Source organism: Armigeres subalbatus, chromosome 1 (assembly GCF_024139115.2).
Source record: "Armigeres subalbatus isolate Guangzhou_Male chromosome 1, GZ_Asu_2, whole genome shotgun sequence".
NCBI classification, from domain to species: Eukaryota; Metazoa; Arthropoda; class Insecta; order Diptera; family Culicidae; genus Armigeres; species Armigeres subalbatus.
The window spans coordinates 56,885,205-56,908,364 of NC_085139.1; the positions used below are offsets into that span (position 1 = coordinate 56,885,205).

The 23,160-nt window shown below is 42.6% G+C and overlaps 1 protein-coding gene and 1 pseudogene across 2 annotated transcripts in view; one reads left to right on the forward strand and one right to left on the reverse strand.

The window, feature by feature from the left end:
* The window catches only part of LOC134225837 (uncharacterized), a 738,557-nt gene that overhangs the window by 534,469 nt on the left and 180,928 nt on the right, over positions 1–23,160 (forward strand). The gene's annotated exons all lie outside the window — the stretch shown is intronic.
* Positions 5,319–6,783, reverse strand: LOC134215179 (uncharacterized; annotated as a pseudogene).

Consider the following 23,160-nt stretch of genomic DNA (forward strand, 5'->3'; position numbering starts at 1 on the left):
TGACCCTTTTCCTAATATAAGCATGATCAAATCATTTATCAGATACACCAATAGAAATATGTTGTGAAAAAATGCAGAAAAAATGGTTCTTTTAAATCGGAAAAATCTAAACTGTACTTGCCTGTAAAATTCAATCAAATCTTCTATTGAATATCAAATGTTTATTCGTTTGTTGGGATAAGCTGCAATTTTACACGTCGTTGAATTTTTAAAATTATTTGCTGTGTATGACCTGTGCTACTGGTAGGTACCTTGCCACAATAGAAATTTGGGAGAGTACCTTGGAGGCGGCGCGGCATTATGCATTATGCAGCGTACACACGGTCAAGCATTTTGACCAACATTGACTCCACCTCTCGTTTAGTCAAGCTTCGACCATGTTCTACAAACCACGAAACGAACACTCAATTGAGTCGACCAACAATATTACAGACGAACGACCGGCGCCAACTTTAACACCAACCATCGAGAAATACATGGGAGTTTGTGCGACTTCACTAAAAACGCTCAAACATATTCGGCGAACTTTGTCTCCGCCTCCGTCAGCTTAAACCAAAACCAAACCGCTTTTTTTTATGTTTATTAAAGACTCTTTAAATATTATTCGAGTCTTGGTTGTTCAATTCACAGAGTTTGAGTAACTTAGGATCTAGATAATGTATATTTCATTCACTGGTCTCATCCGGTCCGCTGGCAGAACATCCATCCTATTATGATAAGATTTGACGCCTTGGGGACTGGTACCTGGTTCTCGATTACGGTGGCCTGCCGATCGTCAATGTGCTTAACGCTGTCTTCCTTTGATTAGAAGTATCCTATTTTCAGTGAGGTGGTTACTGGTAAAACTGGTGGAACTTGATGAACTGAATTTTTCAACACTTCTACTGTTTTATATTAGGTTTTCCGTTGGGTAGTTGTGTGTCATATTTCATCTATCAGCGCGATTTCTTTGAGGAACGATAGCACTTTTTTGCTTGGCGGCTGTCGTCGGCCAATGCCTCTCTCATGTTTGGTTGGAGCCCAATTTTTTCCCGAGCATCATCATATCCTGGACAGTTGACTATAATGTGTTTGACAGTAAGAATTTGGTTACATTTTGTGCAATTGGGTGGATCTGTTTTTTCTAGTAGATAGGCATGCGTTAATTGCGTATGGCCAATTCGTAGTCTGGTTAGTATAACGTCCTCTCTGCGATTTCCTGTTGTCTCTCTAAATGGTGTAGTGGTATTTTTGCATTCTCTTAATTTGTTATTTCTGGTTGATTCCCATTCCAATTGCCATTTGTTAATCATATTTCTTTTAATGATGGTTTTAATTTCTTTGTGATCAACTATTTTTTGCATAATGGTGTTAAGCTCGAGGGCTCGTTTGGCTTCAGTATCGGCCTTTTCATTCCCAGGAATGCCGATGTGGCTTGGGATCCAACAGAAGGCAGGGTTCGTAATGCTCACTCAATCTCAGGAGCACAGGATGCTCCCTCACCAAAATTTTCGGGGAGAAATCGCTTTTCGGGAAAGAAAAACGACCTGGAGAGTGATAATAATTTTTCGCTCACTTCGATTGCCGCCAAACGTTGGTTTGTTCTTTTTCTTTCATATTCGAGTCTTTTCGTGGCACCATGAATACAAATGGTAGTAGCTTATGTGGACCAAATAACTTAACGCTTTCATACAGATAACGTGGTGGTGTGGTTAGAGTAAGCGCATCCCCACAGTTATTATTGTTACTATTCTGATTTCGAATCCCGGCGCGGCCATACAATTTTGTAATTGTTCTGCGATAATTCTCGCGAAAAGTGAGTGAGAGGGTAAAAGTGATGAAACGAAAAAGGATTTTCATGTAATAGGCAAGATTTTCGTTTATCTTCCCAGGCTAATTCTGGAGAAAGATTGATGGGTGAAAGATGATCCTCAACATAAACAAAGAAAATAGATTCTCCTTTGGCCCGAAAAACGCTTGCTTTGGTCTCATTGAAACGAAAAGTCGAAACCCTGACAGAAGGTAATGGATGTTCCCTTATCGGATATGTCATTGTACAGTGTGGTTATTTCATCTTTGAGGGAAGATTTTATCTTTCTCTTTTCGATAGTTGTTATCACACTCAGAGAGTCGGTGCATATGATAAAAGCACCTACTCTATCTTGGTTTGATATCCACTTCAGAGCTTCAATTACCGCCATGGTTTCGACGCTGTAGATGCTAATTAAGTTATGGGTTCTTTTACGTATTACGTTTCCTTCCATAATTACACTAAAGCCGGTTCTGGAGTCTGTTTTTGATCCGTCAGTGTATAAAACTGTATGGAATCTGTATTTAGTACGCATTCGTTGAGCAAATAGTTGTCTTAAATCCAGATGATTGTTTCCGGTCTGGCTCGCGTGTAGAACTGTATTATCGACAAGTATTTGTTTTCTTTTCCATGGTGGAGTAGATGGTATGTAGAAAGGTTTACTTGCTGGGATGTTAGTTGCTAGTTCTTCGATGATTCGGCTACTTCTAGTTTTTATGGTGTTTGGTTCAGTAGTTGGTCCTTGATTCCAAAGTTCCCCTGAACTGTTGCTGCTGAGTTCTTCTGTTTCGCTGTTTGATGGTTGACGAGCATTGTTGGCTACCTTTGCTGCAAATATCGCTAGTTTTTGGTTCAAAAGAAATCTGATGTTTGGGATGCCTGCTTCGGCCTGGATGCTTATTATTGGGCTGGTATGGAATGCTCCTATGATAATTCGTAGAGCGCTGTTGTGCAAACTTTCGAACCGTTTGATTACCGTGTAGCTAATTGAAGATATGATCGGGGCTGCATATAGTATTTTTTCAAGTACGGTTGCTTTATAGATTTTTATCAGGGATTGGCGGTCTCCACCCCATGATCTGGATGCAATGGATCTTTTAAACTGGACTCTCTGGGAGCATACTGCTCTTGTTTCCTCGATGTGTGTTTTGTAGGTGAGGTGTTGATCTAATGTTACTCCTAGGCATTTGTGGCATGATTTTTCTGGTATAGGGACATTGTTCAATATAAGTCTTTGACTTGTTTGTTTTCTAGATCTCGGGTGTTTGAACGCTATAGTTACACATTTTTCGGTAGAGATTTTGAAGCCGGTGCGTTGTTCCCATGATTCAACCGATTTAAGCGCTGATTGTAATTTTTTGTGAGATTTTTCCTGTTACCATCGGAGGCGAAAAGAACTACATCGTCGGCAAAGAGGAGTGCATTAACTTCGGCAGGAAGCTTTGCGCATATGGTGTCGATTGCAATTAGGAATAGCGTAACACTTATCACTGATCCTTGACATAGGCCATTTTCCATTATTGTTTCCTGTGACAGAGTATTGTTGGCTTTAACTTTGAAGGTCCTTCGTTCCAGGATTTTTTGGATGTATTTAACAAGATTGCCTCCTATTTTCCACTCACAGATTTTGTTTAGTACCAGCCTACGCCAAGTGGTGTCGTAAGCCTTTCTAATGTCGAGAATGATTGCTTGTGTAAAGATCTTTTTGTACATAGCTTCTCTAACTGCGGTGTCAAAGTGTGCTAGATAGTCCGATGTAGATTTCCCTTTACGGAATGCAAATTGGTGGTCGTTAAGTAGCCTACGTTCTTCAATTAGGTGCATTAGACGGTTGTTCACCATTCTCTCGAGGATCTTACCAAGGCAACTATTTAGGTAGATTGGTCTGTAGTTTCCTGGACAACTTCTTTCTCCTTTTCCCTTGTATATAGGAACCACTATGGATTTGGCCCAGCTTTCTGGGTATACGGAGCCTTCCCACAATCGGTTATATGTGTTAAGGAGCAGATGTTTGTACTCTATTGGCAGTTTGGTGATCATCGCATAGTGGATGCCATCTGGGCCTGGAGAAGATCCTTTAAGTCCTTCCATTGCTTCTTCAAGCTCGTTTCTTCTTCCTGGTTTATAAGTATCGGGGATTGTTCGATGTTATTTTTATATGCCAGAAATGCTGGAGAGTATTCCCTATCACTGGATATTTGTCCGAAGTGTGCAGCAAGACTATCAGCAATTCCTTTGTTGTTAGTTGTTTTTTCATTATTGAATTTGATTTCTCGGATACGTGGGCTTTTAAATTTTCCTTGAATTTTGCTGAAGTTTTTCCACATCTCCTTGGCAGACGTGTGGACGTTGAATTTTTGGGCAAAGTCTTCCCAAGATTGCTTCTTGGCTTTTACGATGGTCTCTTGTGCTTTGATATTTGCATCTCGGAATTCTTGGGTATGTTGTGGATGTAGAGTTCCCTTTTTGTTTCTTTGCAAGCTTCTAAGAGCCTTTCTTCTTGCTTTAATGGCTGCTGCAACTTCTTTATTCCACCATGGAACCTGTTTACCTGTGATGGTTCCTTTTGTTTTTGGGATCGATTGCTCAGCAGCTCTGTTTATCTGCCTTGTTATTTCTTCGACTTGGTCAACAACGTTATCTATGTAGGTGATTTCAATCGTATTTTGGTATTTTTCCCAATCTGCTTCATCAATTTTCCACTTAGGGAGACGTTGTGTTTCCTGTAGTATTTGCGGCATCAATATAATTAGGGGTATGTGGTCACTTCCATAGGAGTCATCTGAGACGGTAAGTTCCAGAGTACCAGCTAGTACATCTGAACAACAACATATATCGATGCAGGATCCAATTCCTGTAGCACTATTCACATATGTGTTTTCACCATTGTTGAGCACTACAAGGTTTTCTTCGTCAATGATTGACTCTATAATTTTTCCTCGGCAACTGATTTCGTCTGAACCCCATAGTGGGTGATGTGCATTAAAATCACCCATCACTATCATAGGTTTAGGAATTTGAGCGAGTAATTCAGAAATATCATCCTTTTGGATTTGGGTTCCGGGAGGGAGGTATACGTTTAGTATGTTAGCATTTATTGGTGCACCTACTTTTACGGCTACTGCTTCCAAATTTGTATTTAGGTCAATACTATTGCTGTCTATGTCCTCTTTTACTGCCGTTATCACTCCACCAGCTGATCTGGCTCCACCAGGTCTTTGACGGTGGTATATTTTATACTTACTGATGTTAGCTTGCTGTTCTTTTTGGCACATTGTTTCCTGTAGACATACTACCAATGGGTTGATGGAGGCCATTAATAGTTTTGAGTCGGTTCTTCTTTTCCTTAATCCTCTGACATTCCATGAGACCGCAAAATTTTCGTTGTTTGCTGGACTGTTATTATTTTGTGTTAGTTTTATATTATTTGGGATTGTTTTGACTACTTGTTTATCTTGGGTATGGTGTTGTGGTCTCGTTTAAGCTGTTAAATATTCTTACTACATATTATCGTCGTGGTGGGTAGATCCTATGGATTGTTCTGAATCCGATTCAACAAACTCCATCTGTTCACATGGTTGCATTGATGTGTTTCCTTTTTCTTCCTAGGTGGTGAGAGCAAGGTGTTATCCAGACTCCTTGTGTGTTTGGGGGCTGTTTTTTGTTGGTATGATTTCAATAGATTTTCGAGCTTGTTGCAATCTTCTTTGAGTTTTTCCGCCTCTTTTTCTGCAATTTTTCTTCTATGTTTTTCTTCCTTGTATGCTTTGTGAACTGAGTCTAACGTCTCCTGCATTTCCTCAATTTTTGTTTGCATTTCCGTCACTTTTTTTCATTTTCCTGGCAACATTTGATCAATTCTTCTTTGTATTGCATGAGCTTTGTCTCGAATTGTACTTCCATTTTAGCTTTCAAGGTGTCAGCATACATTTTCTTCTCTTCATTTAGCTCGTAGATTTTAGCTACGTAGGCTTTGTTTTCATTAGTAAGTTTTTCAACATCTTCTTCAACTTATGATATCACTGTATCTGAGTAAGCTGTTTTGCTCTCTGATTCAACAATGTTTCTGGCTTCCCAAAACGAAATGTTTCTGTCCACTTTCACTTTTGTAATAGATTTTTCTTTTTGCAGAACTGGGCACTCTTTGGAAAATGCACCATGCCCACCACCACAATTAATACATTTTGCTACGTTGCCACATTCTTCATGGTAGACTTCACTGCACCTACTGCACTTTTTATCCTTGACCGGGCAGCTAATGCTAGTATGTCCAAACTTGAGACACTTGAAACACCTTAGCGGGTTAGGGTACCATGGTCTTGTCTGCAAGAGGAGGTAACCCAATTTGAATTCTTTAGGTGGCCTGGTTCCTTTCACGGTTATCACGAAAATGCCGGTAGGTATTTTATTGTCCTCCGCGCCCTTCGTAATTTGCTTTACATTTATCACGCCTTGATCTGACAACATGTCTCGAATTGCGTCGTCCGTATCGTTTTTCACATCACGGCAGAACACTACCACTTTGCAGGAGTTCAATGATTTATGTTCATAAATCTTCACCGTAATTCCGTCCACTAGTTTTTCAATTTTAGCCAGGTTTTTGGCCTGACTTTCATTCCTCACTGTTACAAATATTTTTCCTTCTCTCGTTTTTTTAGCCGCAATTATTGTCCCACAGTGGCTCTGGATTGTTTTCTCCACTAATACTGGGGACACTCCATGGAAGCTTTTCCCCTCCTCCATCCTTTCCATTACCATAATTTTTCCCCGGCTACACCGCCGGGGTTTTCCCCCATACGGGGGAAATTAGAACTGTTCATTAAATAAGCTCTGCTCGTTGGTTGGTTTTTAATTTGCACTCTTGGTAGACACTTGCGTTGCTTATTCGCGTTACCGATTTAGTGAGTAATCACTTTTACCCGAAAGACCGGGGGCGTAATTGGACACCTCTCAATGAATTAACTGCGATCGACCGATTGCGCCGATGCGACTTAACTCGACCGTAGTCAAACACGGAATGCAAACCGCTTTGATTTTTTCCAACCGAGCCGCCAACTGTCAAATGGTTGTTCCAACAACTTCACTTCACACACGGTCAAACAAAGCAGCAAAGGCGAGGTCAATGTTGGTCCAACGTGTTTGAGCGTGTGTACGCTACATTACTCATGAAGCGAGTATTTCCACCACTGCTATTGATACATACTCAGACGCTCATAAAAATGAGCCATGATCGAATCAATATTTAACAATTAGTTACTCATTCTCACTCCAGTTCCACTTTCATATAAGCTACATGTGTCGAATTCCCATCGACTGTAAAACTTAGCTCCGAGTTACATTGAAAATAAAAAGTAAATCAAACAACAATGTGTATAGAGTCAATTAAGGTGAGCTTCCTATCGTGCATTTGTGGCTGCAGCTTCCAATATATTTTTCTGCTGCACCTTTTTCTGTCCCAAAAAAAAACAGTCATTCAACTTCAACAATCAAAAATGTATATACAATGGAATTTTTGAAACATTTTCACAATCTTCAATTGGGACAACTCATCTCCTCAAAGCACAAACGAGCGTTTCAAATAGTTTGACACTTTCTGTTATTGAATTCAATTTGAGGCGCCTTATCCCTTACTTTTCCATGCATTAGAGCTTCCTCTGAAAACTCGAAGAACCTCCTCGATTTCCGCACCTTTGTCCCAATCCAAAGAGCTGGAAACAAAGATTGTCAAGTGCCGAAGTTGAGCAAACTGGGATGAAAAAGAAAAATTCCCTCAGAACAAACAATCCGTCAGCTAGTTGCCTTGGTCGCCGACTTCGTCATCCGCGCCACCGCCGTCCATCCTTGCGCTCATCGGAAGCCGATGGCAAAATGGAGTCATTCCATTCCAGTCAGCCAGTCAGTGTGCTTCCCATGCCACCCACCGCTCCCTTGGATCGTACCTTCAGGGCGCGACGGTAGGAAAAGTACTATCCGAAAGAAAAACTTTGCCCAAACAAACAAATTGCTGTCAATCGGAAACAATTGCAGCAAAGTTGCCTAAATGGAGTGTGCCATTCAAGGCACGGTGGAATCCCGGAGTCGGAGCTGGAGTGTAAATTGGAAATTCTCGCCTTCCTACAAGCTCGGGGTTTGATTGTTCGTTCTACAGAAAGCTGTTGAATCGGTTCGGGTGCACTTCGAACCAATCACTTGAAAGTTCATTTGACTACAGCTTTGCAGTATCTCCTCCCAGGGCATATCTGTGAAATAAATCCCTGCGTAAATTAAAGAAAAAGTTTGGAGGTTCTGAGTTTCTGAAACTTTCAGAGATTTCAAAGTTCATTTTGAGACAATTCAAAAATCCTCACAATTTAGCAGCACGTCAGGATAACTAAGGAAAAGGTGAAGCCTTAAATCGATCCGGATTGCACTGCAAGGCGAATTAGATCCAATTACCTTTTCGCAAAGAAGCTTGGAGCAACTCGAGAGGAGTCTGGCTGGCAAGCGTAGGGATCCCCATCAAGATGAATTAATTTCGCTAATGGAATGAGTGAAAGTTTTTACGTTCGGGCCGTTTGAAAAGTTCCGTGCCTCTGTGCTTCCAGAAACCGCCCCAAGCCCTCCTATCCGGAGATGTGACATTTCAATTCATCGACGGCTTGACACGGACAGACGGGAAGGTGGTTTGAATAACCAGAAGTGGCTGTCGAATCGTTTCAGAAAATTTAGCACGAGCAAATCGATGATGGAACTGACTGACCCTGACATCGATTTACATCATACCGCACGCCGCGCGCAGACGGCCGCAGGTTGACAGTTATCGGGCGGTGTTGGAATTGTAGTCGACATTTTGAGGGCTTCCTGATGCTTGTATGGTATTTCCAGCACCGTGTGCGCGTTTGTTCGCATTCCGCATTTTCCAATCGATTGCGTTTGAAATAGTTTCACAAAAGGCAAGTTGCATAACGGGAAACTGTGGCAGGTTGAATTTCCTGCCTTCATTCGTTTGCAAATGACCTGTGTGACACACATAGCGAAGGTGACAAGGCTGTTGGTATAGTTCCCTTCTATGTAAATAAAAATGAGGTTGGGATTCGTTTGAACCGATTTAACTAACAAGTAGATGCCACGAATTATAAAATTTCTTCTTCACTAAATCGGTCGTGAGGTCCATTATGTTCCTAATTCCTCAGTTAAATATAGAAAAGGACGAGAAAATGAAATGAAATACTTTTCTTAAAAATGATTACCACTTTGGTGAAGTCGACATCCGATATTGAAATTAAGTATGGCCGCGGTTCTCAACCTGTACTCCTGGGGGTACCTTTGCTGGCCCCAGGGGGTACCTCGGACAAAATTGCGTAAAGGCGGGTGAATAACAATTCCCATAAAAACTGATTGATAAAGTTTTGATTAGGTACTTTTTAAGTTTTGATTCTAAAACTTTGTGTGTACATTATGGCGATCAAATCGAGCCTTGGTAGTCTTGCCTATCATATCCAGCGCAGTGTATGAAGAACTGTAGGACAAAAGGCCAAAAGAACAGTTTTAAAATTTTTAAATTTAATCTGTTTGAGACTACTAACAATGGTGGATGATGTGTTCTGAACTAAAATCTAGAAGCTGAAGGATCGAAACCCCCTATTGAGAGGCTTGAAAGAGTTCGTCCGTTACAAATGGCTCCGAAGCCTCTTTCCAAGAGGCTCGGAAGCCTTCTTTCAGGAGGCTCGGAAGCCTTCTTTCAAGAGGTTCGGAAGCCTCCTTTCAAAAGGCTCGGAAGCCTCCTTCCAAGAGGCTCGGAAGCTTTCTTTCAAGAGGCTCAGAGCCTCCTTCCAAGAGGCTCAGAAGCCTCCTTCCACGAGGCTTGGAAGCCCCTTTCAAGAGGCTCAGAAGACTCCTTTCAAGCGGTCAGGAAACCTCCTTTCAAGAGGCTCAGAGCCTCCTTTCAAGAGGCTCAGGAAGCCTCCTTTCAAGAGGCTCAGAAGCCTCCTTTCAAGAGGCTCAGGCCTCCTTTCAAGAGGCTCAGGAAGCCTCCTTTCAAGAGGCTCAGAAGCCTCCTTTCAAGAGGCTCAGGCCTCCTTTCAAGACGCTCAGGCCTCCTTTCAAGAGGCTCAGAGCCTCCTTTCAAGAGGCTCAGAGCCTCCTTTCAAGAGGCTCAGAAGCCTCCTTTCAAGAGGCTCAGGCCTCCTTTCAAGAGGCTCAGGAGCCTCCTTTCAAGAGGCTCAGGAGCCTCCTTTCAAGAGCTCAGGGCCTCCTTTCAAGAGGCTCAGAAGCCTCCTTTCAAGAGGCCTCAGAAGCCTCCTTTCAAGAGGCTCAGAAGCCTCCTTTCAAGAGGCCTCAGAAGCCTCCTTTCAAGAGGCTCAGAAGCCTCCTTTCAAGAGGCTCAGAGCCTCCTTTCAAGAGGCTCAGAAGCCTCCTTTCAAGAGGCTCAGAAGCCTCCTTTCAAGAGGCTCAGAAGCCTCCTTTCAAGAGGCTCAGAAGCCTCCTTTCAAGAGGCTCAGAAGCCTCCTTTCAAGAGGCTCAGAAGCCTCCTTTCAAGAGGCTCAGAATCCTCCTTTCAAGAGGCTCAGAAGCCTCCTTTCAAGAGGCTCAGAAGCCTCCTTTCAAGAGGCTCAGAAGCCTCCTTTCAAGAGGCTCAGAAGCCTCCTTTCAAGAGGCTCAGAAGCCTCCTTTCAAGAGGCTCAAGCCTCCTTTCAAGAGGCTCAGGCTTCCTTTCAAGATGCTCAGAAGCCTCCTTTCAAGAGGCTCAAGCCTCCTTTCAAAGGGCTCAGAAGCCTCCTTTCAAGATGCTCGGAAGCCTCCTTTCAATAGGCTCGGAAGCCTCCTTTCAAGAGGCTCAGAAGCCTCCTTTCAATAGGCTCGGAAGCCTCCTTTCAAGAGGTTCGAAAGCCTCCTTTCAAGAGGTTCGAAAGCCTCTTTTCAAGTGGCTCCTTTGACGAGGCTCGGAAGCCTTCTTTCAAGAGGCTCGGAAGCCTCCTTTCAAGAGGCTCGGAAGCTTCCTTTCAAGATGCTCGGAAGCCTCCTTTCAAGAGGCTCAGAAGCCTCCTTTCAAAGGGCTCAGAAGCCTCCTTTCAAGATGCTCGGAAGCCTCCTTTCAATAGGCTCGGAAGCCTCCTTTCAAGAGGCTCAGAAGCCTCCTTTCAATAGGCTCGGAAGCCTCCTTTCAAGAGGTTCGAAAGCCTCCTTTCAAGAGGTTCGAAAGCCTCTTTTCAAGTGGCTCCTTTGACGAGGCTCGGAAGCCTCCTTTCAAGAGGCTCGGAAACCTCCTTTCAAGAGGATCGGAAGCGTATGCAAAAGTTTAAAGGGGTACCTCTCAAGAAAAAGGTTGAGAATCGCTAATGTATGGGAACCAAAAATACTTTTTTTTAACTTGAATGCAATTTTCAGCAGCTGGAATTGATTCCTCAGAGCAGTTCCCAAAAAGATTCCACAGTTCGGAATGCATTTTTCCTCCATAGTTTTCTCCATGTGCATTGTGCAAGCCTGCAACACATTTTTGATATTAAAAACTAAAAGGAAAGATCAACAATTCTGATTTCTAAGATTGAAGAACAACATCAAAGAACCAGTAGAGAACCCTAAGAACCGAATGTAATCCGTTTTGGAATTAACAAAATTTAGAAAAAGAAAACACGTCTATTATACACACTCCCACCATTCGAAGGGACAACTTGAAAGCAATTTCAAGTAAATGACGTGATTGATGTTATCAGCGCAAACAACAAACACTCGGATCTTCTGGGGAATTGAAATTCGCTTTGTGTGCGTTCCGTCCCACCCCCGGGGGTGCACTTCTGCACCGGCGAGTTCAACCCGAAAAGAAGAAGCACGAAATCCTTTTATCTGGTTGAATCCATTTTCTGCCTGCCTGGCTGCTTCGCCTCCCTCACTGATGCCATACCACCTTTGGGCCATCTTTCGCTTTCCGGTTCCGTAGTTGAGTATTGTTCTGAACTTTTTCCATTCGACGATACGGACGAAGTCGGTGCGGCACTGGAGTGGAGATCTTCAAAAGTGTCACACTCACTGGTTGCCGCATCTCGCCCGGTATCCGTATCCTACATCTGTTGTCTGTCAAGCACGGAAGGCGGGAGATCGGCGAAATTCGAAACGAGTTTTGTTGTTCTCAAGTGAGGCGTGAAAATCGTCATCATCTACTTTTCAGTGCGGCGACGACAACGGCGCGGCAGCGCTACAGCGAACTCCAAAGTGACTACTTTTCTCGTGCGTTGTGTGTGAAGAATGATACTCGAGATATAATTTACTTTTCACGGGATAATTCCGACGACACAGCTGAGTGACGTTGGCTTTCAGAAACAGAAATACGAGAAACTGAAATCAAACCATTAGATGCGAGGTGAACAAAAGTTATGTTTTGTGGCCACGGCGGAAACTGAGTTGACGACACCTTCATTACGGATGCTGCGGTGCCGAATAACACACAGGGTCTCGTCAGGCGAAAGTGCTTTTCAGTGTTGCCCTCGTGCTGTCCATTCTCGGTGCTGGGTCATTAGAAGGCACTATTCTGGTTCGTCCCCGGAAGAGTTTTTAAGCTATGCCACCGGAAGCAACAACTTTAGCCTTATTCATTTGCGACTGCGATGCAGGAAAAAAGGAAATTGAAGAATGTTTACTAAAATTAACTCTTCAGAGTAAAATCAGAAGTGATTCAAATCAGAAGTGATTCAAATCAGAAGTGATTCAAATCATTCGGGGCTGTCAGTTTGAATATGAATCTGAAACATCAAATGATTCATAATCAACATTCTCAGTCAGATTTATTATTTCATTTTAGTATTAAATATTTCGAGCACGTTTTATAAACTAAAACTTTACCTTGCAGAGTTTTTGGTAATTTCATGTAAATCATCTCGCATGTTCTTTGAAAACTCCTTGTAGAATCTTAGAAAAAGCCTTACTGCCCACATCGGATGAAATGCTTTACAAAGAATGATGGAAAATCCTTATTTTGGAGATTTTGGACGCTGTACTCTTTTATGGGAGAAAAATGATTGATTTAATACTTTTAGTGAACTTAACTTAACTTACTGACTTAACTGACTGACTTAACTAAGACTGATATGTGATTAAGAGAATTTAGTATATAGCTTGTACATGTAGGCTTCTAGTAATGTATAGAAAATGAAGTCATTTGATTGGAATGCGGCTGAGTAATAAAAACTAGGGACAAGAATATTGGTGCTGCCCAAATGATCCTTCCCACTTTATATATACACTAAAAATAAATAATCCTACATGTATCATTATCATAAGCAAACTGAAAAAACTCAAAGGTGCAATCGGGTTGTACGCAAAGGTGACGTAGGACAACGTAGCTATACGAAATGGAGGGTATTTTTCATCATAATTTGTGTCAATTTATTAACATTGCGCAAACTGCTCGGAGGTCAACCGAATCAAGAAACTGAAAGTAGCTCCCAGTTGGATGAACCAATCGTGGAAAAGGGATTAACACGACTCATCGGCCGCACCGCCACTGAAGCCACTCGTCTATCTTTATTCTTTATTTGGAGCTGGAAAAAGCCCGCTTGAGTAGAGCAAAATCCCTTCCTCAAGTGGGCGCAAAACCTCCTCTTCTTTTATATCATCAGAAATTACAATTTCCAACACATAAAATATTTCTTATGACTATTACAATTTTTCAATTAAAGAATACTTAATTTCTATCCTGACTAACTATCTATCAAAGGATGTTTGTGTTAGAAGCGGCAAGTATTCGGCAAAACTTTTTCCAGAGATAGGGACGAGAGAGGTGAAAGTCAAATTCAGTAGCACATCGATTGAAGATACGGCTCATACTAGTGAATGGCTCGTTATGTCCATAATTTGTACGAGCACCCTGGAGGAACAAAAAAGAACTGAACCTTAGCCGACGACGGGGCACCTTTAGGTTCAAAAGAGAGAGCAAATAGGAGAAATAAATAAAGCCCTGGATATATCCCGTCGCTCGCTCAACAACTCTAATCCAATGAGCTTGCAGCGGTCATGGTAGGTGGCTTGGTAGGTTGTTTGGATCATGCCATCTTTCAGTGGATATCATCAGAATCCTAGAAGACATTATGCTCAAAAATGTCCGGAATAAAGGAAAAATAAGCAGAATCGGAGGTGGCCCGAAACCAAACAAAAATATATTAATTTGCAACGTTAGACTTCCGCCCGCGATGGAAGCGTACATGCATCGTTTTATATAGCGCTGGTGGCAAAGTGAGCAGGACTTCAAGAATAAATTACAAACAGTCCTCTTCAGGACTTAAACTATTTATCCAAGAAGAGGTTTTGACCGTTGGGAAAAAATTTTACCCAGACAAACAGACTGTTCGGCTTAAGTTTTCGAATTTATCCGTTTAAACGACAATGACGATTTTGAAAAGACGTATTGTTTTTAATAATGGGCCATTTGAAAAACTAAGGCAGCTAAACGACATTTTTCACTAAGGTGGCGTCTTCATCGATTTGGCCGTCGTCGACGGAAAGTGAAATTTTCTGGAAAGATTCTTTGGGTTTGTTTCGTTAGTCATTGGAAATGATATCGATTTTTACCATTTTATATAAAAGAAGATTAATTGAAGATGAATTTCCTTCAAAGTGCAAGACTTAATCGTTTGGGTTGGTACGGCTGTCCCCGTTCCTTTCTTTCGTAGATTCAAAACTCTTCGTTGATCATGTTATTTATTACTAAATAATCTGATTGCCGGGGAGTTCTGGATTTTCTCCCAAATTCAAGCCTGCACGGTGGGGCTGGCCGTTTTAATGCTTGTGTCATATTTATGATATGCTGCAAATATTAATGCAGACAAGACAAGACAAGCCAAGAGAAGTGCAAGACTTAATCGTTTGGCGACGACAGAAAGTTGCCCTTTGGTAGCATAACCACAATTGCGCGTCGGATGGAGATGAATGCAAATTTGTTCGAATAGATGGCGTCAGTAGCAGCAAAATGAAATTTCCTCACAAGATTTTGATTATGTTTTGTTGTATTTGAGGATTGAAAAGCTCCATTATTGGAAAAATATCGGTTCTTTACAGTACCGTCAACTGGGGGGAAGATGATCATTGAGGTGAAGATGATCATTTGATGTGTCAGTCAAAAGTGCCAATACTTTTTATGAAACGGTAGTCAACAATATTCTCCGTTCAAGTAATGTTACCGCTAGGTAGAAATCCGAGTTTTTCGATTATAATCATGAAAATGTATTTTGTGGAAGAAAGAGAGAGATAGTCATAAATGACGCTATTTTCGTTTCAAATATTGACTTCGTAGACTTCTTTACGTAGTAAATTCAACATTCATACAAATAACCTAGTGTATTTTGACTACTAGATCATAATGATTTTAGTAGAGCTGTCTTGATCAACATCACCCCAAACCAGATAACTCAAAAAATGTGTGATAATTTAATTTATTTTAATAAATGCGAACGCATTTCAGAAAACTAAAGTTGTTGATTATTGCAACGTATAGCAGTACATGTCACACAAGGGTAGATTGATCCGAGATGTAAGAATGTTCATCAAAGTCCAGAATTAATAGTTTGGCGTTGGCAGAAATTTTGATAAGAAAATTATTTTGAGCTTTTTAGTGGAATGTCTTCACTTGTCATAAGACGAGTTAGTACAATCCCATTGAATTCCACCACTTAATTGTATCTTGACAGATACGTATTTCGACCTCAAATGTAAGGCCGTCTTCAGTGTCTCGTAAGTCGAGTCAAGTACGAGACACTGAAGACGGCCTTACATTTGAGGTCGAAATACGTATCTGTCAAGATACAATTAAGTGGTGGAATTCAATGGGATTGTACTAACTCGTCTTATGACAAGTGTTGACAGAAAGTTACCCTACCAGAATCATAAAAGCGCGTCATAAAGTGACGACGCAATAAATTTGTTTGAATGAATGGAATCGCTCACAGCAACCAAACTATCCCGCCAAACGCCGATTCCACCGAAACAGTCCATTTTTGTAATCAACGCTTTCTGTTCAGAAGATGCTGCTCCTGAGAAAGATCAATTTTGTGTCCCCAATGCACCTTTCCACTAACTAACTGGAACCAAATGCTTGTCGGAACGTTAGCGTTAGAATTCCACTTCGTGCTGTTATTGTTCGACGACCACTTGATGAGTTTTCGCTAAGACGCCACCATTTGGAATAAATTTTCAGCATCGCACGGGATCGCAACAGACGTCATTTTTGTAATCAACCCTTTCTTTACATAAAATGCTGATTTGTTGAGGTTGAATGACGACCACCAACGCAGACTTCCACCACGAATCCGATGGTTTTCCTGCTGTGTTCGCTCCGCTGCGTCCGCTCTGCGTAAAATCTTGTTCAACCGCTCTCTGCGGAATCCCGATCAAAATGGCACGCGCGCGCCGGAAAGCAGCTTTCTTGTATTCAATAAATTAAGGCCGTTAGCCCCGCCCCTTTGCGATCTGATATAGGTTTAAATATAATGTGCACTCATAACGATTAATGAAGGGGCGGGGCTAATGGAATTACACCCAGGTTTTTTTTTACGCGGTTGGAATTCATTAATTTCTCGGTTAACCTAAACTTTTGCAGCTTTTGAAATACCCTCTGAATTTTCTTTGATTTTTTGTGAATTTTTTCGTGGGGTTAACTCATTGTTTCATTGACGCTGAAGGTCTTAAACGACTAAAACCAAACCGTGTAAAAAAAAACCTGGGTGTACTTCATTAGATATAAGAAAGCTGCTTTCCGGTGCACGCGAGCCATTTTGATCGAGATTCCGCAGACAACGGACCGTTCGGAAAATGACAAATTCTAAGAATCCTATGAAATTTTCCCGCAAGATTCAGAATTTGGTTATGAGCTGTTGGTTATCTAAGATACGTATTGCTGTGAAGAATAACAACAGAAAATTGACTCAAGACGAAGTTTCTTCATATTACAAAACATTATCTCTTGGCATCTGTCTGTTCGAGTGACGTTCGCCGATGGGTGGTTCTGGTTGCTGTAGATAGTTTCCACTGCGGTGGCGTCTTCATTGATTTAATACAAAAGCCAACGTTTTATACAAAAGAAGGTTGATCCGACCATCCGAAATAATCTTTCTGCAAAGTGCAAAACTCAATCGTAACTAACGAATTTGATAGTGTGTTGGAGGGAGATGATGCAGTAAATTTGGATGGATGGAATCACTAACAACAACCAAGCTACCACCCCAAACCCGATGCCACCGAAACAGTCCATTTTTGCAATTAACTCTTTCTGTTCATAAAATGTTGGTCCTGAGAAGAAACAATTTTCATTTCCCAATGCGCCTTTCCAATAACTAACTGCATCCAAACGCTTGTCGGCACCTTGCATTGAAATTGCCCGAGCGCCACTTGATGGTTTTTCGCTAAGCCTCCAAATTTGGAATAAATTTTCAGCATTGCCACTGCAACCCACGCCTTCGTGCTGCTGCGTCCGCTCCGCTGCATCGAATGTCGAACCGCTCTTTGTGGAATCCAGATCAAAGTGGCTCGCGCGCGCAGGAAAGCAGCTTTCTTGTATTCAATAAATTAAGCCCGTTAGCCCCGCCCTTTGTGATCTGATATGGATGTAAATATAATATGCACTCATAACGATTAATGAAGGGGCGGGGCTAATGGAATTACTTCATTAGATATAAGAAAGCTGCTATCCGACACGCGCGAGTCATTTTGATCGGGATTCCGCAGACAATGTCGGAGATTGCTATTTGCCACTGCCTTGCAAGCGGGAAAATATGCAACAAAAATAAATAAAAGATTTTAAAAAAAATAGGTTTTACATAAAACAAATCAAAACAAGGCACGTTACATTTTCTAGCGAAGAGTCCTAGTTGGAAAACGCATCATAAGTGAAAACGCATCATTGTTTTGCATTTTTTCCTAAGCAATTTTGTCAAAAATCCAAAAACCAAATATACAAGAAATGCTAATCACGCCATAATTTAACACATGAGATTCAAAATAATTATTACCAATGGGAAAAAGTATATCTTTGTCGTCATTTTTCAACGAATTGAAACTGAAAACCATTTTCCACTCGAAACTTACGATCTGTTCGTAAAAAAACCGTTCTCAAATTCACATTTAAATTTTTATGGCTCAAATTCACCTGGGAGATTACTTGGTAGTAAATATAGCCACTACATGGGAAATAATGAGTATAGCTCTTGTTAATAAACAGAAAAACATATAATTGGTTGGTGGCAATATATTTGCCACTGCCATATAAATGGTTAAACTGCTCTTTGCGGAATCCCGATCAAAATGGGTCGTGCGGCGGAAAGCAGCTTTCTTGTATTCGATAATCACTAACAGAAACCATGCTTCCACGCCAAACGCCGATGCCACCGAAACAGTTCATTTTCGCAAGTAAGCAGAAAATGCTAGTCCTGAGAAGAACCAATTTTCTTTCCCCAATGCGCTTTCCCAATAATGTAATAAAAGCTTAACCATCGCTTTGATGCGTCCGCTCTGCGTGAAATCTTGTTCACACGGAGGATTAGGTCCAAACCCGCAAGTGATTGATTTTTTATGTATGTGCTAGTGATGCATGTACGTAATTGTTTGATTATCCTATTTCTAAACTTTTTATCAATTATCGATGAAAAATAGTTAAAAATCAGTATTTTCAAATAAATACAAAGAAGCGTTGACTCATCCTTGATCGAATGGTCCAAACAAATTGAAAATCCATCGAGAAACGGCTGAGATAATAAAGTTTAAAGTATATCATATTTTCGTGACGGTTCCCGATCTTCGCAATCGTAAAGTGTACCCCAATATTGAAAAGGCAAGACGTAGTCCTACGTCAAAAGAGGAGGCTGAATCGAAGATGGGACGGAAGAAGGCTGAGCGGAAGGCCGGCCTTCCCAAGCCGGAGAAATCAGTGCCTTTACCAACGAGGACCACTGAAGCTCGCCGAGAGGAAGACCTACCCTGGAGGGAGGTCATGAACCCCAAGAAGGCGAGGAGGCAGCGGCAGCAGGGCGCAAAGAGTGCGGCAGGTGGAGCGATGCGCACCACTGCTAAGAAGGGTAGAGCCCAGGAGATGACGGGTGCGTCTTCCAATGGCAGTGGTAAGCGTAAAGACAGAGGCGAGGCGATTATCGTCGCTACGCCGAACTCTTGAAGGCCATCAGAGTTAACGATAAACTCTCTGGCCTAGAAGGAGATGTCAACTGCATCCGAAGGATGCAGAAAGGCGAGATAATTCTCGTCTTGAAGCGGGATGCTGGTCAGAAGAGATCTGAGTACAAAAAGTTGACGGAGTTCAACGGAGCCAGGGGTTCAAGTAAGAGCCTTATGCCCAGTTTCGAACATCCAGTGTAAGAGCCTGGATGAAGTCACCGAGGCCAGAGACCTGGTCGACGCACTGAGAGATCAGTGCAATGTCGAGATCTAGGAATCTGCGGTTCGGTTACGCAAAAGCTAAGCGGGAATGCAGGTTGCCTCGTTCCAAGTACCTCAGGCTGAGGCCAAAAAGGTAATGGATAGGGCTAAACTGATCGTGGATTGGTCGGTATGTCCGCTAAGTATAAGTCAACCGCTTTAGACCTGCTTCAGGTGCCTTGGCAACGGTCATAAGCCATATGACTGTAAAGGACCTGATCGCAGTAAGCTATGCCGTAGGTGTGGAGCTGAAGGCCACCAAGCTCGCACCTGTCAGACAGCATCAAGGAGTCTGATCTGTCCCCCGGGTACAGTTTGTGGTCTGTTACCGGTGTCCAGGCCTGTCCGGCCTCTAGAAGGATCCAGACACGCAGGTAACACAGCTAAACCTGAACCACTGCGAGGCGGCTCAACTGCTGCTACAACAGTCGGTTACCGAGTGTAAAGCTGATGTAGCCTTGCTGTCCGATCCATACCGCATCCCTGCTGGAAACGGCAGCTGGATTGCGGATAAGTCTCAGATGGTGGCCATCTGAACTTGCGGGCGATACCCCATCCAGGAGATATTATCATCACCTGATGATGAGGGTTTCGTCATAGCAAAGGTAAACGGTTTTTACTTTTGTAACTGCTACTGTCCTCCCAGGTGGAGTATAGTGCAGTTTACTAGGGTAGTCGACATTCTTGCAGCAAAACTAACTAGCTTAAAACCATTAGTTGTAGCAGGCGACTTTAATGCGTGGGCAGTGGACTGGGGATCCCGGTCCACAAACGCTAGAAGTCATACCCTGCTAGAGTCGCTAGCGGTATTGAACGTAGTCCTGCTGAATGAAGGCTAAGTGCCAACGTTCAGGGGACCGAGCGGTGATTCATGCATCGATGTGACCTTCTGCAGCGCAGGATGGACGGTGGAGCCAGAATGGAAGGTTTATGAGGGGCATACCTCCAACGATCATCAGGAAATTCGTTTTATGATCCGGTATACCTCCGTCGCAACCACAAGGCGGACCGGAAAAACCGATCTAGGATGGCGCACCTCGCAGTTATAGCCAGGACTCTTGGAGGAATCACTACGATGGGAGAGACGAACAACGGGATTAAGTGGCGATGAGTTAATCGATGTACTAACTCGTGAATGCGATGTGACGATGCCTAGGAGGACCAAACCTCCCGGAAATCGGCAACCTGCTTACTGGTGGACAGACACAATTGCAGACCTTCGTTGAACCTGCCTTCGAGCTAAGAGAAGGTTGCGACGTGCCAGAACAGACGCTGGAAAGGTCGAGAGACGCCGGGTGTTCCAGACAGCGAGCAGAGCGCTGAACTACGATATTAAATGTAGTAAGAGAGCCTGCTTCGAGCGGCTGTGCAGGATGGCAAACGACAATTCATGGGGAGATGCATACAGGTTGGTGATGGCTAGGACTAACAGCACGCCACCTGAGAAATCTCCGCAGATGTTGGCCAAAATAGTCGAAGGGTTGTTTCCGAGGCATGAATTATCGAACTGGCCCGCTACCCCGTATGAGCAAAGATGGCAAGAAGCAACAAGATAACCGAGTTCAAAACTTTTCATACATCTCACCGGAGACACTGAAATCAATGAAAGTGCTTCCATCAGTTGCACAAAAACTCAAGCATTAATTCTATTCTTGAAGGTTTTGGTTTATCGTACATCGGAAATGTAAATATAAAAAAGAGCACAAACGTCAGTTACACGGCAACACCAGGGCAACACCATCTGTGTTTTTTGTTTCTGCAACGAGATTGATTCGTGACTTCTGTTTAGACATATTTTTCTGATAGCCTCTTACTTTTTTCTTTAAATCTCTGTTCTCCTCCTACACAATAACAAGTCGCTCCATAGAATTGATAACTTGTTCCACAACCAATGTGTAATCATGATCATGGATCAAATGATTGTCGCAAGTTTTCCTTGTATTTTCGTTAGCTAGGTGTATTTCTCGATCGATGTCAACATTTCCCAATTCAACTTCTCCAGCAACATTAATTTCATTATCCTCATATTCGTGGCCTAAATCCATTGGAGTTGCTTCTTCGTTCGATGAAACATATATTTCCATCAGAGTTGATATTACTGCTGCAGGTTTAACTGGGAAAAGCGATGGAGCTGCGAAATGCCTTAAGCGAAAATGAATTTAATAGCTGGATTTTGTTATCATTGTTCTTTATGATTGTGCCCTTGAGATTCATTTCTGTTATTTGTAAATTGTAATTTGTAATTTGACTGCTCTTATTGATACCCGGGTTTTGACAAAACTCGCTCCAGGGTCTCACATCCTTATAAACACAATTTAATATACGCACTTCATTAAATGAAAATAAGATTGGTAAACATCTTACCAGTTCACTTTAAAGAAACTGTTTTTGGCCATCGCCTTGTATGAGTTGTTTGCATGGTGCAATGGCTCAGCTGTTTTTGTTTCATTTCATTGACATTTCTCCAAAAGATGTACGATTAAAATTAACAGTGTACTAGTTCGGTTTTTGTTCACTTGGGGCGCTTATCGTGTCTCCGCAAAATCATAGAAGTCGGGTATCTTGTTGCTTCTTGCCATCTTTGGTACGAGTCAGTCGACGTGATACCGCTAGTGACTATCGAGGAGCCTATCGTAGCTGCAAGGAAACTTAAGCTTAATAAGGCACCTGGCAAACCTGGTCTTTAGACACGCTATTCTAGCTGATCCAGATATGTTCAGGAGCTGCCTCCAAGGATGCATGGACGAAGGAAACTTCCCAGATCGATGGAAACGGCAGAAATTGGTGCTATTACCGAAGCCCGGAAAACAGCCGGGGGACCCTTCGGCATACAGACCAATTTGCCTACTCGACACAGCTGGAAAGCTGCTGAATTCCTGAATAGATTGTCGGCTTATACAGAGTGTGCTGGTGGCTTATCTAGCAACCTGTATGGTTTCGGTAAAGGCCATTCTGCCATCGAAGTAATTCCATCGGTAATGGATACGGCCAAGATAGCGAGAGGTTTGAACAGGCGAGGTGTTAGGTACTGAGCATTGATTACACTTGATGTAAAAAATGTGACAAACCCATCCCCACACTACCTGAGTTAACCTCCTCAGGTGTCTGGATCCAGATTTCCGTTTACCCTTGCTCATAGAAAAAAACATTTGGTGCGGTGGTGAATCATTTTAGACCGCAGTTTCTTCTGGAGCCCATAGTAGGCCCGAATTCCACGGATGATGCGCCTTTTTATTTCACGACTAACATTATTGTCAGCCGTTAGCAAGGATCCAAGGTAGACGAATTGACAAGGTAGTCAGCATACGACTTTCATTGCCTGTACTCTCCTCAGCGCCATTTAAATGTTTCTCGTAGTGCTGCTTCCACCTTTCGATCATCACACGTTTAACCGACAAGATGCTCCCATCCTTATCCCTGCACATCTTGGCTCGCAACACGAAGCCTTCGCGGGATGCGTTGAGCTACTGATAAAACTTACGTGTTTCTTGATTACGGCAGTTGCTATTTAATCTCCTCACACTCAACTTCTTCCAGGCGACGTTTCTTCTCCTGGAAAAGGCGGGTTTGCTGTCACCGTTTCCCCCTGTAGCGTTCCACGTTCTGTCGGATATCTTGCTGCAGCGCGACCACCCTCGGAGCGGAGCAAACGCCTCCTTCCCTGTCAGCATACGACCATAGTTCTCACCGGGGTTGGTTACCCGATCTTCCCTAAGGTTGCTCGTATCTCGGCCAGCACCACGAGGAGATAGGGATATGAGTTACTGGGTAAGAGGCTCAGGACCGCGAGATGGGGTCTAGTTCATTCCTTCAGGTAGGCGGAGTATAAATGGTACGCTTTACCCAGCATTTTCCGTGCCAATAGTGCTCTTGCTCTTGCGATGCTTTGAGCGGCAGACGGTCGTATTGGAAGGCCCTGCTTGCGGACAAATTTTTCGACACAGTGTAGATGAAAACGACATTGCCAATAATCTACTTGAGGC